The 18,402-nt window shown below is 50.1% G+C and overlaps 1 long non-coding RNA gene across 1 annotated transcript in view; it reads right to left on the bottom strand.

The window, feature by feature from the left end:
• Nucleotides 1-13,264, bottom strand: part of LOC120371186 — a 28,748-nt gene extending 15,484 nt beyond the window's left edge. The window contains exon 1 of the long non-coding RNA XR_005584187.1: nucleotides 13,218-13,264. This is a non-coding gene — a long non-coding RNA (uncharacterized LOC120371186). The remainder of the gene's footprint in view (nucleotides 1-13,217) is intronic.
• Nucleotides 13,265-18,402: the final 5,138 nt, after the last annotated feature.

Here is an 18,402-nt window from a genome sequence, read left to right as displayed (position 1 = left end):
GGTCCTTGCCATTGCTTAGGAAACTATTGTGATGTCACAAAAGATCATGATGTCAGATGGAGAATAAGCAGCAGTACCGGCTGGATTCTTACAAAAATTCTGCTTCCATTTACCAACATGTAACCCTATTGATGTCAATGTGGTAATCATTGGGGGCAGGACTTTGCCACCTGTTTTTATGCAAGTATCTGTTGCCTTGTAGATTGAGATTGAAAAGCCAGAATGAACCACTGTGATCATCTAGTATGACCTCCTACATAACACAGACCAGAGAACTTCCCTGATATAATTCCCAGAGCATAACTTGAACTAGAGCATAATTTACATATCCACTTTTGATTTAACTCTTGTAAAATAGGACGCCATAGCTTACAACTGCAGAATTGTTTCCAAACTGATTATTTTTTCCAAGTTTTCCATATTACCTCAGTAGCTGTTTGTGTCTCTATGCACTTTTGTTATCATAAGTAAAAAGCTCAGTTCTTTATAACAGCTGTATGTATTCCTGGCTGAAATCTGATGTACAATGTCCTGATAATGAAAGCAATAACTGAGTAGTTTCATCTTGAGCTGGCTATTGTGAACAGCATGCAAAACCATGTGTGACCAACCATTATCGACTTCCTGTGCCATCTGTACCAACCTACAAAGTATATCTGTATTAAGCTGGCAGCATGCCAGCAGGCTCACATTGTATTTCTGAAAATAAATATCTCCCAAAACAAATATTTACTTTTTAGCAATTATTTTAAAACCCTACGTAAGTGCAACATGAATAATAAGCAGAGAAGTCACTAAATCAGGTGCCTTTTTTTAAGCTGAAAATGATTTATGAATATAATTCTATTTTGCTTGGTGGGCCCCACTCTTGTGTACATCAGTTAGCCTGACTTAGGGAAAAGGAAGCTCTATGAATTTCAGTGTCTTTTTTTAATAGAATCATAGATTAGGGTTGGAAGGGACCTCAGGAGGTCATCTAGTCTAACCCCCTGCTCAAAGCAGGACCAATCCCCAGATTTTTACACCACTTCCCCAAGTGGCCCCCTCAAGGATTGAACTCACAACTCTAGGTTTAGCAAGCCAATGCTCAAACCACTGAGCTATCCTTCCCCCCATAGCTGTGTCTAGAGGCCCCAAGATTGGGTACCCCTGTATCAATTCATCTTTCCTCCACATCTAGCTAGCCCACGCTGGCTATGACTGGCCTCCTCCAGCCACTGGAGCCATCATTTCCATCTCAGAGGTTGAAGCCGCTGGGCCAACTGGGGTCTTTAAGGGTCTGTCTACAGTGCAGACTTGCGCTAGCGGTGCTGACGTAGTGCATTAAAAATAGTACTATGGGCACTCTGGATCTTGAGCCCACCGGATCTTTGCCACCGGCAAAGCGGGGGCCGGGCGGGCGGGCGGCGAGCGGGGGCCGGGCGGGTGGCCGGCGAAGCGGGGGCCGGGCGGGCGGCGGCCGGCCGGCGAAGCGGGGGCCGGGCAGCCGGCGGCCGGGAAGCGAGGCGGGCGGGTGGCAGCCGGCGAAGCGGGGCAGGCGGCGGCGCGGCGGGCGGCCGTCGAAGCAGGGGCCGGGCGGGCGGCAGCGGCGAGGCAGGCGGCGGCGGCGGCGGCGGCGCAGGCGGGCGGCGAAGCGGCCAGCCGGCAAAGCGGGGCCGGCGCGGCGAGCGGCGGGCGGCCAGCCCGGCCGCGAGGCAGGCGGGCGGCGGCGGCGCCAGCCGCAAAGCGGGGCCGGCGGGCGGCAGCGGGCGGCCAGCGGCGAGGCGGGCGGCGGCGAGCCGGCGAAGCGGCGGGCGAGGCAGGCGGGCGGCGGGCGGCGGCGTCGAAGCGAGGCGGGCGGGCGGCGGCGGCAGCCAGCGGCGGGCGGGCGGCGAGCGCGGGCGGGCGGCGGAAAGCGGAGTGGGCGCGGCGCGGCGGCGCGGCGCCGGGCGGGCGGCGAGCGGGCGGGCGGCCGTCGAAGCGGGGGCCGGGCGGGCGGCGAGCGGGCGGGCGGCCGTCGAAGCGGGGGCCGGGCGGGCGGCGAGCGGGCCCAGGTCGCCCGGGTCTTTTCAAGTGGCCATGAAAAGACACACTATACTGCTGTGCTTTCATGCTGTGCAGATGGTACTAAACTGCCTCCTATGCTTATTTTTAAGAGGAAAACATATCCTAAAGAGACCATACCACCTGGCATTATTGTGCAAGTTCAGGAGAAGGGATGGATGAATGAAGACATTATGGCCATTTGGTTTGCAAAGGTTTGGGCCAGAAGACCTGGAGGGCTTTTAAAGAAGCCAGCTCTACTTGTCTTTGATCAGTTCCGAGCACATTTAACAGAAAAGACAAAAAGGGTTGCATCGGATTTGCGAACACAGCTAGCAGTTATTCCTGGTGGACTTACAGGTCAGCTACAGCCACTAGATGTTTCAATCAACAAGCCATTTAAAGCCCTGATGAGAGAAGAATGGAGTAGATGGATTCAAAAAGCAGGTGGTAACTTGACACCGACAGGAAGAGTGAAAAAACCAACCATTACTGAGGTTAGCAATTGGGTTCTAAACTCATGGTATGGCGTCAGACAAAAGGTGATTGTGAAGTCCTTCAAGAAATGTGGAATCAGCAATGCCATGGATGGAACTGAGGATGATCTCGTATATATAGACAGTGACTCAGTAGACAGCAGTGATGCAATAGAAGTTGAAGAAACTGATATGTTTGAAACTAATAGTGATGAAGAAGAAGCAGTGATGCAATAGAGGCTGAATAAAGTGATTTGCTTAAAGCTAAGTGTGATGCATAATATCATAGTACTGGTATATAAATGTTGCCTAATTACCGTACTAAATAAAAATGTGTTCTATGTTTAAAATATTGATTTCTGAATTTTGGGTTAGAAAAGTGGGGGGCGTCTTATACACGGGAGCGTCTTATACACGGAAAAATACGGTAACTTCCAGCCTCTTATCGGCACGTTCATCACTCAGTGAACAATCTGAGTCCTCCTAGGCCACTGCTACTCCTGCCTGTTGTTCCTCTTCCTTCCTCATCCTCCTTTAGCTGGTTCTTTCCTTTCCCCATTTCTCCTCTGCTGTTCCCTCTGCACAACCACTTAAAGGAGGGGAAAGTGATCAGGAACAGTCAGCATGGATTCACCAAGGGCAAGTCATGCCTGACTAACCTAATTGCCTTCTATGATGAGATAACCGGCTCTGTGGATGAGGGGAAAGCAGTGGATGTGCTATTTCTGGACTTTAGCAAAGCTTTTGATACAGTCTCCCACAGTATTCTTGCCAGCAAGTTAAAGAAGTATGGGCTGGATGAATGGACGGTAAGGTGGATAGAAAACTGGCTAGATGGTCGGGCTCAACGGGTAGTGATCAATGGTTCCATGTCTAGTTGGCAGCCGGTATCAAGTGGAGTGCCCCAAGGGTCGGTGCTGGGGCCGGTTTTATTCAATATCTTCATTAACGATCTGGAGGATGGTGTGGACTGCACCCTTAGCAAGTTTGCAGATGACACTAAACTGGGAGGAGTGGTTGATACGCTGGAGGGTAGGGATAGGATACAGAGGGACCTAGACAAATTAGAGGATTGGGCCAAAAGAAATATGATGAGGTTCAACAAGGACAAGTGCAGAGTCCTGCACTTAGGACGGAAGAATCCCATGCACTGTTACAGACTAGGGACCGAATGGCTGGGCAGCAATTCTGCAGAAAAGGACCTAGGGGTTACGGTGGACGAAAAGCTGAATATGAGTCAACAGTGTGCCCTTGTTGCCAAGAAGGCTAATGGCATTTTGGGTTGTATAAGTAGGGGCATTTCCAGCAGCTCGAGGGATGTGATCATTCCCCTCTACTCAGCACTGGTGAGGCCTCATTTGGAGTACTGTGTTCAGTTTTGGGCCCCACACTACAAGAAGGATGTGGATAAATTGGAGAGAGTCCAGCGGAGGGCAAAAAAAATGATTAGGGGGCTGGAGCACATGACTTATGAGGAGAGGCTGAGGGAACTGGGATTGTTTAGTCTGCAGAAGAGAAGAATGAGGGGGGATTTGATAGCTGCTTTCAACTACCTGAAAGGGGGTTCCAAAGAGGATGGATCTAGACTGTTCTCAGTGGTAGAAGATGACAGAACAAGGAGTAATGGTCTCAAGTTGCAGAGGGGGAGGTTTAGGTTGGACATTAGGAGAAACTTTTTCACTAGTAGGGTGGTGAAGAACTGGAATGGGTTACCTAGGGAGGTAGTGGAATCTCCTTCCTTAGAGGTTTTTAAGGTCAGGCTTGACAAACTAGATGACCTCCTGAGGTCCCTTCCAACCCTGAGATTCTATGATTCTATGAAGCAAATCCTAAGCCCCACCCTGCCTGGCTTTTCACCCAGTCCCTTTTGCCCAGGCTAGTTCCTAAAATGAGGGCAGTGCAGGGTCGCCATCGGGTTTTAGAGCTGTCATGTCAATGAGATAATTAGGGGAGAGGGCCGTTCACTCCTCTAAGTCCACCTGCCTGCAGACTCAGGCGGATATTCAGGTTATGGTTGGAAAGTATCTCTGCAGCCACAAGGGTTAGAAAGTTACTTTTTATTTTGTAGTTAAAGTTGAGATTCAAGCAACCTGGATATATCATGTCAGCCACAAAAATACCCCCTGCAGGCCAGATACGGGACACCTCTCTGCTACATGAATTGGATACGACGATAGGGCTTTAGCTGAGCTACTATCTTGGCAGGCTCTGAGCATATAAGGGGCAGGAGGAGGCATGGCCAGGTCGTTTCTATACCCTGGGGATTTCATCACCCCTGCTAAAGGCATTGATGCAGGGTCACTGGGGTCTCAGCAGCTCCCAAACGAGGCAGATATAAGCCACTTGCCATCTGCCCCTGCACTGGCCCAGAGCAGTTTCAAAATGTAAAGAAGGAACCGCATTATAAAGCAGATGATGCACCTGAGCTGAGCTATGCGGCGAAAAGAAGGGAACAAACAAAAAGCCTCCCCGTCTTGTGACATGGGGGAAGATTTCTTGTTCAACGGTGCCCTATTAGAAGGGAAGTGTGGTCTTGTGAGCAGAGCAGCAAAATGGAAGTCAGGATCCCTGGCTTTTTTTCCTCAACTCTGCCTGTCTAGCTTATATTTTTGTGCAGCCACCCATCACCCTGAGGCTGAGCACCTCCTATATAAAATAGATGGGTGGTTGCATAGTTCCTAGTCGACTCCATGGAATCTGTGGTTCGTCTTTTTGTTCAGGTTATAGAAAGCTCAGTCTAGGGACAGCTGTGCCACTGCTTTGCTGTGAGACCATGAGAAGGTCACTTAACCATGCGCTGCTTGTTTTTCCCAGCTGTAAAGCACATGTAAAAATTTCCACAAGAGCATTCTAAAGCATCACTCATTACCAGCTGCAAAATGCTTTCAGAGCCCCAAAGAATCATTTTGTGTAAATACAAAATATTCTCACCTCTTGGGTCTGGTTAAGTTACGTCCAGCAACTGTCATGATTGCTGACATTGCAAGAAGATGGAGACTATTATACAGACTTATAAAATGTTGACCAGTGTGGACAATGGTCAAAGACCAAACCTTTGCTGCTTTGTGTAATACACTGGCCAAGTGTCTGTCTCCCCTAGGGGCTGGACTACCTAAAGAGGTTTGAGTTTGCTGCTGCCTCTAAGCTAAGGCAAGTGGTCCTTTAGCTCAAGGAGTAGAGGCTTTTGTTTTCAGATTCACATGTTCCCAGGTTCAATCCCTGCAGATGGACCTGCCCAGCCATATCGTGTTTGTCTCAATATTACTATTCTTTGTCATCACCCAGGTAGAACCCTATAACTTTGCACAGTGTCAGAGTCAGGCCTTTATTATCCATGATTGACATTAGATTTCAAAGTGCTAACAGGATAAGGATTTCCCTCAGCCCATCGATATGCTAGGAAAGAGAAGAAGGAGGCTATGCAAACACCTATTTCTATGATCACCTAGGAAGAAATCTGAATATGCTGTGGCCTATGGTAACTTCCCAAGGCCCTGGGGCCTGGCTATTGACTGACAGACGTACACAGCCTGCTTCTGATCTGACTTACTCCAGTGTCATTCAATTGATTTCATGGGAGTACTCCTAACTCACAGCCTAGCAAACAAGGGGAAGCAGCCCCATACTGCATACAGTGCTGGAAGCTATTGTACAGAGCTGCACAGAGGAAGCCATTTACAAGAGCTCCAGATTTTATCTCTCCTATACAACCCAGGAACTAAGCTACCTTTTCTTGAGCACAATCTACTGCCACTTTTATCTATTAACTATTTACTCCTAGGTAGCTATCATACATTCTCATAACACACAGCACTGCCTCTTATACACCGGTGTATAGTGCTGCCGGAGCAGTGTCACCTGAAATCCAGGATGGCGCTACGCTCCGGCACTTCAGAAAGCTGCAGTCCAGCAGCTCTGCCTTGTCATTTCTGAGCCTCAGGCTACACTGCAGCTGGGAGGTGTTTCCCAGTGCAGGGAGATGAATGCGTGTTAGGGCCAGTCGAGCATACCAAAAAAAAAAAGTAATTACTTTTAGTAACATCTTTAAAATGTGTGTATGAGCAAGATGACTAATAAGCAGAGGTCACTAAATGTGGGTGGCTTTTTGAAGTCCCCAAAATCAAAAAGAAATCGTTGTTGAAAACGGTTTATTACTAGGAGTTGATTATGCTCAGAGGGCCCCATTCTGTGTTATGTCATCTAACCCCTACTTAGAGGAAGTTCTATTATTTGACTCTTTATTTGCATCATGGGAGTGTCTGGGCCTTCTGAGACTGGCACATACTAAAGAGCAAGCCCCTAATATGAAGAGTTTACAAGCTACATACACAAGACAGATGAAGACTAATTGTTTCCAGCCATGTAGAGTCAATAGCTCCATGTTAGTGATCCACGGCTCCATGTCTAGTTGGCAGCCGGTTTCAAGTGTAGTGCCCCAAAACTGGGGCCAGTTTTGTTGAATATCTTAATTAACGATCTGGAGGATGGCGTGGACTGCACCCTCAGCAAGTTTGCAGATGACACTAAACTGGGAGGAGTAGTAGATACGCTGGAGGGTAGGGATAGCAGACACAGGGACCTAGACAAATTAGAGGATTGGGCCAAAAGAAATCTGATGAGGTTCACCAAGGACAAGTGCAGAGTCCTGCACTTAGGACGGAAGAACCCCATGTACTGCTACTGACTAGGAACCAAATGACTAGGCAGCAGTTCTGCAGAAAAGGACCTAGGGGTTACAGGGGACAAGAAGCTGGATATGACTCAACAGTGTGCCCTTGTTGCCAAGAAAACTAAAGGCATTTTGGGCTGGATAAGTAGGGGCATTGCCAGCAGATCGAGGTACGTGATCATTCCCCTCTGTTCGACATTGGTGAGGCCTCATCTGGAGTACTGTGTCCAGTTTTGGGCCCCACACTACAAGAAGGATGTGGATAAATTGGAAAGAGTCCAGCAGAGGGCAACAAAAATGATTAGGGGGCTGGAACACATGACTTATGAGGAGAGGCTGAGGGAACTGGGATTGTTTAGTCAGCAGAAGAGAAGAACGAGGAGGGATTTGATAGCTGCTTTCAATTACCTGAAAGGGGGTTCCAAAGAGGATGGATATAGACTGTTCTCAGTGGTAGCAGATGACAGAACAAGGAGTAATGGTCTCAAGTTGCAGTGGGGAAGGTTTAGGTTGGATATTAGGGAAAAAAATTTCACTAGGAGGGTGGTGAAACACTGGAATGGGTTACCTAAGGAGGTGGTGGAATCTCCTTCCTTAGAGGTTTTTAAGGTCAGGCTTGACAAAGCCCTGGCTGGGATGATTTAGTTGGGGATTGGTCCTGCACTGAGCAGGGGGTTGGACTAGATGACCTCCTGAGGACCCTTCCAACCCAGATATTCTATGAAGGTGGAGATGATGAAACAGAGGTGAAGTGACTTGCCCAAGGTCATATATCAGGTCAGTGGCAGAGCCAGGAATAGACTTTAGGTCTCCTGAGTCCCAGTCCAATGCTCTAGTTTCCTAGAAATTCAACTGGAAGGCCAGGATTTATTCTTTCCCCCTTCCCACAGAAAAGGCCAGAGATTCCATCCTTCTGAACTGGAGCAAGGGGGGGCCTTCCAGTCAGGGGCAGCTCCAGGCACCAGCACGCCAAACGTGTGCCTGTGGCGGCAAGCCACGGGGGGCGCTCTGCCGGTCGCTGCGAGGGCGGCAGGCAGGGTGCCTTCGGCGGCATGCCTGCGGAGGATCCGCTGGTCCCGCGGCTTCGGCGGACCTCCCGCAGGCGTGCCCCCGAATCCGTGGGACCGGGGACCTCCCGCAGACAAACCACCGAAGACAGCCTGCCTGCTATGCTTGGGGCGGCAAAATACCTAGAGCCGCCCCTGCTTCCAGTGCATTCTTTTAAACATCTGTGCTATGGTCTGCCTCAGGGAAGCACATTTGCCTAGCTCTCTACATTGAGATGGCTACTAAAGGAGAACCTGCAAGTCTCAACTGTGAGCCCGTAAAAGCATCCGCCCTGGCTGCATCACCTTTCCACAATAGGAAGTTGCCACTAAACAACTTCATCCACAAGGTGGCGATGATGACCCACAGGAGAAAACGTTCTGTTCTCTTCCAGACTCCAGTAACTGCAAGTCACTCACAGTGGATCTGCACTCGGGATACTTCATGTAATACTAATTGTTTCCAACATGTGTCTAAAGATTGGCTCTGTTTCTTGCTAAGAGAGCCAGCAATTTCTTTATAACAAGCGAATGAATTTCAGGGTCATAGAATGCCTTAGAGAGTCAGAATGGGAGCACAGTGCAAAAATAGGCCACAAAATATTGCAGTGGCTTGCCCACGTGCTCTAGAAATGCTGAGTGCCCATGTGGTGCTGTGAGCTGGAACCCCTGCAGCTGCTGCTGAAGGTGGTGGAATTTAAAGCGACACATTTGACACTGAATTTGCTCACGCTGAGGAACTGCCCTGTTGTTTTTACAATGTGAGTCCCACATGACATTTTTTTTGTTCCTTTGGACCCATCTACACTGCAGCCCTCAGCCAATCATAATACTGTTTCAAATGAGTAATGCAATCCCTTTGCCTCACCACTGCAGTGTTCAGTGGGGAGCAGGCTGGAATAGTTCACTTGTTCCAGTTACAATCAGGGGCGGCTCTAGGATTTGCGCCGCCCCAAGCAGGGCGGCACACCGTGGGAGGCGCTCTGGCGATCGCTGGTCCCGCGGCTCCGGTGGACCTCCTGCAGACGTGCCTGCGGAGTGTCCGCTGGTCCCGCGGCTCCAGTGGACCTCCCACAGGCACGGCTGTGGATGCTCCATCGGAGCCGCGGGACCAGCGGACCCTCCGCAGACATGCCTGCAGGAGGTCCACCGGAGCCGCCTGACGCCCTCCCGCGGGACGCTGCCCCAAGCGCGCGCTTGGCGCGCTGGGGTCTGGAGCCGGCCCTGGTTACAATCATAGAATCATAGAATCTCAGGGTTGGAAGGGACCTCAGGAGGCCATCTAGTCCAACCCCCTGCTCAAAGCAGGACCAATCCCCAACTAAATCATCCCAGCAAGGGCTTTGTCAAACCGGGCCTTAAAAACAATTAAGGATGGAGATTCCACCATCTCCCTAGGTAATCCATTCCAATGCTTCATCACCTTCCTAGTGAAATAGTGTTTCCTAATATCCAATCTAGACCTCCCCCACTGCAACTTGAGACCATTGCTCCTTGTTCTGTCAACTGCCACCACTGAGAACAGCCTAGCCTAGCTTCAACAGGTAGTTGAAGGCTGCTATCAAGTCCTTCCTCCCTCTTCTTGTCTGCAGAATAAATAAGACCAATTCCCTCAGCCTCTCCTCATAAGTCATGTCCTCCAGCTGCCTAATCATTTTTATTAACCTCTGCTGGACTTTTTCCAGTTTTTCCAGATGAGGCCTCACCAATGCCGAATAGAGGGGAACTGCCCTCCACTAGACACTCTCCAATTTGTCCACATCCTTTCTGTAGTGGGGGGCCCAAAACTGGACGCAATAATCCAGATGTGGCCTCACCAGTGCCAAATAGAGGGTAATAATCACTTCCCTCGATCCACTGGCAGTGCTCCTACTAATGCAGCCCAGTATGCCATTAATCGCTTGGCAATAAGGGCACACTCTTGACTCATACCCAGCTTCTCGTCCAATGTAATACCCAGGTCCTTTTCTGCAGAACTGCCGCTTAGCCAGTCGGTCCCCAGTCTGTAGCAGTGCATGGGATTCTTCTGTCCTAAGTGCAGGACTCTGCACTTGTCCTTGTTGAACCTCAAATTTCTTTTGGCCCAACCTTCCAATTCGTCTAGATCACTCTGGACAACTATCCGTACCCTCTAGTATATCTACCTTTCCCCCCAGCTTAGTGTCATCCATGAACTTGCTGACAGTGCAATCCATCCCATCATCCAGATCATTAATGAAGATGCTGAACAAAACTGGCCCCAGGACAGACCCCTGGGGCACTCCGCTTGATACCACCTGCCAACTAGACATCGAGCCGTTGATCACTACCCATTGAGCCAGACGATCTAGACCACTTATTATCCATTTTATAATCCATTCATCCAATCCATACTTCTTGAACTTGCTGGCAAGAATACTGTGGGAGACCATACAAAAGGTTTGCTAAAGTCAAGGTATACCACGTCCACCTCTTTCCCCATATCCACAGAGACAGTTATCTCAACATAGAAGGCAATTGGGTTGGTCAAGCATGACTTGCCCTTGGTGAATCCATGTTGACTGTTCCTGATCACCTTTCTCTCCTTCAAGTTCTTCAAAATGGATTCCTTGAGCACCTGCTCCATGATTTTTCCAGGGACTGAGGTGAGGCTGATCAGTCTGTAGTTCCCCTGGTTCTCTTTCTTCCCTTTTTTAAAAATGGGCACTATATTTGCCTTTTTCCAATCATCCAGGACCTCCCCTGATCACCATGAGTTTTCAGAAATAATGGCCAATGGCTCTGCAATCATATCAGCCAACTCTCTCAGCACCCTCAGATGCATTGCATCCAGCCCCACTTGTGCATGTCCAGATTTTCTAAGTAGTCCTTAATCTGTTATTTCACCACTGAGGGCTGCTCACCTCCTCCCCATACTGTGCTGCCCAGTGCAGCAGTCTGGGAGCTGACCTTGCCTGTGAAGACTGAGGCAAAAAAAGCATTGAATGCTTCAGCTTTTTCCACCTCTTCTGTCACTAAGTGGCCTCCCCCATTCAGTAAGGGTCCCACATTTTCCCTGATCTTCTTGTTGCTAACATGCCTATAGAAACTCTTCTTGTTACCCTTCACACCCCTGGCTAGCTGCAACTCCAATTGTGCTTTGGCCTTCCTGATTACATCCCGGCATGCTTGAGCAATATTTTTATACTCTTCCCTAGTCATCTGTCCAAGTTTCCACTTCATGGAAGCTTCCTTTTTGTGTTTAAGCTCACCAAAGATTTCCCTGATAAGCCAAATTGGTCGCCTGCCATATTTGCTATTCTTTCTGCACATCGGGATAGTTTGTTCCTGCACCCTTTAAAATACAGCCAGCTCTCCTGGACTCCTTTCCCCCTCATATTAGCCTCCCAGGGGATCCTACCCATCAGTTCCCCAAGGGAGTCAAAGTCTGCTTTTCTGAAGTACAGGGTCCGTATTTTGCTACTCTCCTTTCTTCCCTTTTCAGGATCCTGAACTCAACCATCTCATGGTCACTGCTGCCCAGTTTGCCACCCACTTCTACTTCCCCTACCAATTCTACCCTGTTTGTGAGCAGCAGCTCAAGGGGAGCATGGGCCCTAGTCGGTTCCTCCAGCACTTACACCAGGAAGTTCTCCCCAATATTGTCCAAAAAGTGCCTGGATTGTCTGTGCACTGCTGTATTGCTCTCCCAGCAGATGTCAGGATGAATGAAGTCCCCCATGAGAAACAGGGCCTGTGATCTGGAAACTTGTCTTCAGGGCCGGCTCTAGGTTTTTTGCCGCCCCAAGCAAAAAAATGTTGGCTGCCCCCCATCCCAGCCCTGGGCTCCCCCCCGCATCCCCCTGCTGCCCCACCCCTGGGCTCTCCCCCACCCTGCCGCCCCAGCGCTGGGCTTCCCCCTTTCCCCCCCACCAGTGCCCCCCACACACACTTCCTGCCACCCCAGCCCTGGGATCTCCCCGCCCCCTCACCTGCACCCTCCTTCCGCCGCAGCCCTGGGTCACTGGTAACTCGCTCCCAGGGCAGGTCATTCAGCAGGAATTTTAGATGTGCACAGAACACACACAGGATTGGTTCCCATATGGTTACAGAGCTGTAGTAAAGTGGAACAATTTTCAGCTTGTGTGATTGGAGGATATCTGGATGCATATCATAAGGCTGTCCTCCATAAATGAGGAAAAGTTGAGGTGCCTTTATTATTATTTTGTTCCACTCTTTCTTTCTATGGGGAATTTGCCAATGCAATATCACTGTCTTCCTTTTAAACAAACAAACAAAAAAGGCAATGGCTGTTGAAAATAGCAATTCCAGTCCTAATAACCACTGGGAAGCATTTCTTGCTCAATTTTATCCTACTTTTTCTACAGCAAGTTACAGTGGATCAGTATATTTGATTTGGGAGAAATGAAGTAACAGCTGCCCAAACTGAGCTTGAGCACTCCTGAATTTTGAGGTGTTCAAATCTGGACGGCAGGTGCGGGGTGGGTGGGGGGGGGCGGGGCTGTGGGCTCCGCAGGGGAGCACGGCAGCATGTATGCAGCAGCATGTCTGGAGCTGCACGGAGCCAGACACGCTGGTCTGAGTGGCACAGTAAGGGGCTGGGGGCTGGAGAAGGGGTAGGGGTTCCACGGGCAGTCAAGGGACAGGGAGCGGGGGGGGCGTGGATGGGTCAGAGCTTCGGGGAGGCAGTCAGGGGACAGGCAGCGGTTGGATAGGCATGGGAGTCCCAGGGGTTTGTCAGAGGACAGGTAGGGGGTGGGGTCCTAGGGGGAAGTTGGGGGGGGTCTCAGGAGGGGGCAGTTGGGGACAAGGAGAAGGGAGGCTTAGATAGGGGGTGGGGTCCTGGGGGGCAGTTAGGGGCAGGGGTCCCGGGAGAGGGCGATCAGGGGACAGGGAGTTGGGGGCAGTGTTGGATGGGTTGGGGTTTCTGTGGGGGGCAGTTGGAGGGAGTGGATGGTGGCAGGGTGGGGCTTCCCTCTCCATGGAGTGTCCTGTTTTTTGAATGTTAAAATATGGTCTCCCTACCATTCACAGCACTCACAGCGCGCTGCCGCATGAGGTCCCCCTCCTTCCTTTCTGTTGGTAGTGACCAAGGGAATGCTGGGAAATGTAGTTCTTTCCCTGCTCCAGGGCTGGCTCTATAGGCAGGGAGCTAACCAAGGAACCACAGCTCCCAGGGCCCCCTGTTGGTTCTCAGCTCCCATGCCGCCCCTGCAAATGGGCTGCCCCAAGCAGGTGCTTGCTTTGCTGGTTCCTAGAGCCGCCCCTGCTTCTGTTAGTTGTCCAAAGAAAGCCTTGTCTTGCTCTGGTGGTCTATAGCAGACACCCACCACAACATCACCCTTGTTGCTCTCGTCTCTAATCTTAACCCAAAGACTCTCAACAGGCTTTTCTCCAGTTTCACAATGGAGCTCTGAGCAATCATACTGCTCTCTTACATACAGTGCAACTCCTTTACCTTTTCTCCCCCGCCTGTCCTTCCTGAACAGTTTACACCCATCCATGACAGTGCTCCGGTCATGTGAGTTACCCCACCACATCTCAGTTATTCCAATCACATCATAGTTCCTTGACTGTGCCAGGACTTCCAATTCTTCCTGTTTGTTTCCCAGGCTTCTTGCATTTGTGTACAGGCACCTAAGATAACTAGCTGATTGCCCTACTTTCTCAGTATGAAACCCAAGGCCTCCTCTGTTGCATCCTCCTCCTTGTGTTTCCACCCAGTATCCCACTTCCTCACTTATCTCAGGGCTTAGGTCTCCATCCCCCAGCGAACCTAGTTTAAAGCTCTCCTCACTAGGTTAGCCAGCCTGCCTGTGAAGATGCTCTTCCCTCTCTTTGTTAGGTGGATCCCATCTCTTCCTAGCAATCCTTCTTCCTGGAACAACATCCCATGGTCAAAGAATCCAAAGCCCTCTCTCCTACACCACCTACGTAACCACTCATTTACTTCCACAATTCGATGGTCCCTACCTGGGCCTTCACCTTCAACTGGAAAGATGGATGAGAACATGACTTGAGTCTCAAACTCCTTTATCCTTCTTCCTAGAGCTACATAGTCTGCAATGAACAGCTCAAGGTCACTCTTGGCAGTGTCATTGGTGCCCACGTGGAGAAGCAGGAAGGGGTAGTGGTCAGAGGCTGTGTTCCCTCTAATTTTTTACATCCATGTGCGGAATGAATTTTGTTATGTGCACCAATATGGAGATGATGTGTGATACATCACCTTCATATTGGTGCACATAACAAAATTCATGTGGTGGAGATGGGGCAGAGGGGTTCAGAGTGTAGGAGGGGACTCAGGGCTGGGACAGAGGGTTGAGGTGTGGAGGGGGTGAGGGCTCTGGCTGGGGGTGTGGGCTCTGGGGTGGGGATGGGGATGAGGGGTTCAGGATGCAGGAGGGGACTCAGTGTTGGGACAGAGGGTTGGGTGCAGGGGGTGAGGGCTCCAGCTAGGAGTGATGGCTCTGGGGTGGGACCGGCAATGAGGGGTTCAGAATGTGGGAGACGGCTCAGGGCTGGGGCAGAGGAGGGTGTGGGCTCTGGAGTGGAGCTGGGGATGATGGGTTTGGGGCCCAGGCTGCCCCAGGGCTCTGGTGGGCAGGGAGGACTCCCCCAGACCTCTCTCGCCACAGCAGCTCGAGGCAAGGGGAGAGGTGCTCTCCCCAGCTGCAGCAGCTCCGGTGGGGCTGGGCTGGGCCTAGGGAGGGTCTCCTTTCCCCCAGCTGTGGCAAGTCTGGGGCAGGTCTGTGCTGGGCCCGGCAGGGAGGGGTGCCTCTCCCCACCACGGCAGGTCCATGCTGGGGGAAAGGCATCTCTCCCCATTGCAGCCCTGAGCCTCTGTGTGGGGCTTAATAGGCAGCTGTGCAGCTGCACAGCCACGCAGCTTAGAGGGAACTTAGGTATGAGGGCTTGATCAGTCTCAGCAGATACTGTCACATCCTGAATTCTAGCTCCAGGCAAGCAGCACACTGCCAATATTCTTCCCCTTTCTGCATTGCCCTCTCTGATTCTTCAGCATGCTGTGAATGCAGTACAAAACGCTGAATCCTATCCAGAAAGTCTTCATTTCTCTGATGCAATGCAGGTTTGATACTTGGGTCTCTAGTCCTTTAACCTTCTCTTCCAATATGGAGACCAGCTTGCACATCGTACAGATGAAGTCACTTCTATCTTCTGGGAGAAAGACAAACATGGCACATCCTGTGCAGGTCACAACAGCTGATCGGTCACTATCAATATTGTATTACTTCCAAGAGCCTCTTCAGATGTTGTATTTACTGCTCACAGAAGCCTGAAAGGCAAAAAATTCTGTGGGAACTCCACAGGCAATCTCCCCCCGGGTGAACTCCTTCTGTTTGCTTCCACTCAGTTTGCAACTGGCTACTTTTTTATAAGTCTGCTGGCTTGAAGCAGTTGCCCTGGCTCAAAGCCTTCCCGCCAATCAACCACTCCAGGCCCACCTGGAACAAAGCACTCCAATGAAGTTTGTGGAAATCCTGTCATTGGAGGTTTTTAAGAACAGGTTGGACAAACACCTGTCAGGGATGGTCTAGGTTTACTTGGTCCTGACTCAGCACAGAGGACTGGACATAGTGACCTCTCAGGGTCCCTTCCTGCCTTACATTTTTATGATTCTAAACTCACTTGCTGGGTCTTGATTAATTGCTGCCTACTCCCGGCCCTTCTAGCCATTGGGGGACCATGTCTTATTGGCTTTGCCTGTACCAGAGCCTGAGTGACTTCTTGAGGCAATACTCAAAGGTCTGACTCATGGCCCTCTTTCCCAGGTGACAATATTCCTTTGAGAAGTTGTGGTAGGGTGGTAATTCTTCCAGCAGGGGCAGAGAAGGCCTGACTCGGTCACAGATGTATATCTTTGTCTCTACAAACCCTATTTTGTTTGTAAATACCATTTTGATTGTAAACTTCATTTGTAAATTCACTGTTGCCTTTTAACCTCCAACTTGGACTGGGATTATCAGAGACTCAGTTTGCTCCTAGCAGAGGCTTAACAATAAAGAACAATCAAGGGTCATTAACCTAGATGATCCACCATTCAAATGGAAGCACACTGGAACACTGAGCTGGCTGAAGTCCAGTTCTCCTAGGTAGGCTGTAACTAAGCAATGAATCGCCTGACAAGGAACTTGAAGCAACTCGGGAGTCAGCTGATAGTGGCGATTGAAACTTTCTAAAAAGGACTCTCTCCAGCAAGTGGGGAGGGAGGGGATACCAGAACAAGAGGACAAGGCTGTGGAGAAGGAAAGGAAGAATCCAGGACCCCCTGGAAGGAGAATAAGACCCCCAAGGGCTCTTAGGAGAGATGAAGAAACTGAGGCATGGATTTGCATGCAGGCTTTGTTATTTTTCCATTCTAACCCTTCTGCCAGCAGTGTCAGCAGTGACAAGGGCCAGGTTCACTCTCTCTCTTAACAATACAGAACAGAAATGCTGAGCATCCTCAATTCCACTGACTTCCGTGAGAACTGAGAATGCAGAGCACTCCTGAAAATCAGGCCTGGTTAATTCATGAGCCTATGCCAAGTCATTCCCTGTGGGTCCCCTGTGAGTCCATGGACAGAATAGGCCCACTGCTCCTCCTGCATGTCATAAGTGGTGACTAAAAGGGGGTTGCCTGGAGAGAGATGGGCTCTGCCAGGTTAGAAATTTGCCCAAGATACACCATATGATGAGCAAGTTAACCATGTCCATACCGGATTGGTCGCAGCCTGGGTTAATAATGACCACGCCATCCATCTCCCACCAGGGCGGACGCAACAAGTATACTACTGGTATAACCCCAAGAAAGAGGATCCGTGGAAGAGACAACATCACCATAGCCACATGGAATGTAAGGACATTGAGAAAAATAGGGAGGCTGAAAGAATGTATGCAAGAGTCTAGGAAACAGTAGAGACAGATACCGATAGAGGGGAAGTGATCCTGAGTTACAGCCCAGCTCCATGAGGACTAATGGAGACTCCTGAATGTGGGAGAGGAAACTGACTTGAACTCTTATAGAGATCCCCAAAGAGCTCCTTGAGGGGCTGAAGCAAAGTTGTTTGTATGCTGTACCACAGCCTGGTAAGAACTATAAATCTTCCTGAGGTGGGTCTGTTGCATGTTGTGGAGACACTTCAAGTCAGCTGGCCTGCTCATGGGGCTTGGCAGGAGCCCAGAGAGACCTTATCAAGCTGGCAGGTCTTTTGATCCTCCTCTCAGTACTTGGCTCTCCCAGCCCCGCTTGTACTGAGCGTCTTGAAGCTGCTGCTCCAAGTACCTGTTGGAATGTGGCATTCAACGGGGGCTATGCCAGGCAGAGAAAGAAAGACTCCTCATAATGTTTACTTTCCCATTAGCACACATGCACAGCAGCCTTGGGGAATGCACACCTGGGCCTGAAGTGCTCATGCCAGCAGGAGAGCGTAGGGCTGTGGCCAGCACTGAGGAGGTGCGTAAATATGTTTGGAATCGAGTATCAGAGGGGTAGCCGTGTTAGTCTGGATCTGTAAAAGCAGCAAAGAGTCCTGTGGCACCTTATAGATTAACAGATGTATTGGAGCATGAGTTTTCATGGGTGAATACATGCATCCGATGAAGGGGGTATTCACCCACGGAAGCTCATTCTCCAAAACGTCTGTTAGTCTGTAAGGTGCCACAGGACTCTTTGCTGTTTGGAATGGCTCTGGGAATTGATAACAGACTGCAGAGTGGAGTGGAGTGTGAAAACCAGAAGGGTGTGGGAGGGGTGGGCAGAAAACGTCAATTTTTTGGCAAAAAACTAACATTGTGGCCCAAACCAAAATATTTCTATCTGGAAATGCTGCCATGGGGCCTCATGGAAGTTGCAGTTTGGGGGCCTCCTGATCCCATGAGAGCTGCCATCCATCCAAGGAGACCACTTCATGGAGGAAAATGGAGATGTGAGGCCACTGAAATACAACTCCTATGAGGCACTGCAGCAACATTTGAAAACCGAAAGTCTCATTTTTTTGCATTCACTTTTTCCTGAAAAAATTAATTCAGTCTCTCAAAGCACAGTTTTAGTGGAAGATGTTTGACCAGCCCTAGTGCAGACCCTTTCCCCACTAGGGACTTCGATCCAGCACAGATCAGCTGTATGAAAAGTTGTTAAAATTGGCAGAGTGTAACAATGGTGTAGCCTTCCCCCCTGAGGCATGCTTGCAACTTGGAGGGGCCTCTTCCC

The sequence above is a fragment of the Mauremys reevesii genome, linkage group 8 (assembly GCF_016161935.1).
Source record: "Mauremys reevesii isolate NIE-2019 linkage group 8, ASM1616193v1, whole genome shotgun sequence".
Classification (NCBI taxonomy): Eukaryota; Metazoa; Chordata; order Testudines; family Geoemydidae; genus Mauremys; species Mauremys reevesii.
Note: the sequence above shows the minus strand (reverse complement) of the source record. Positions and strands in the feature narration are given on the sequence as shown.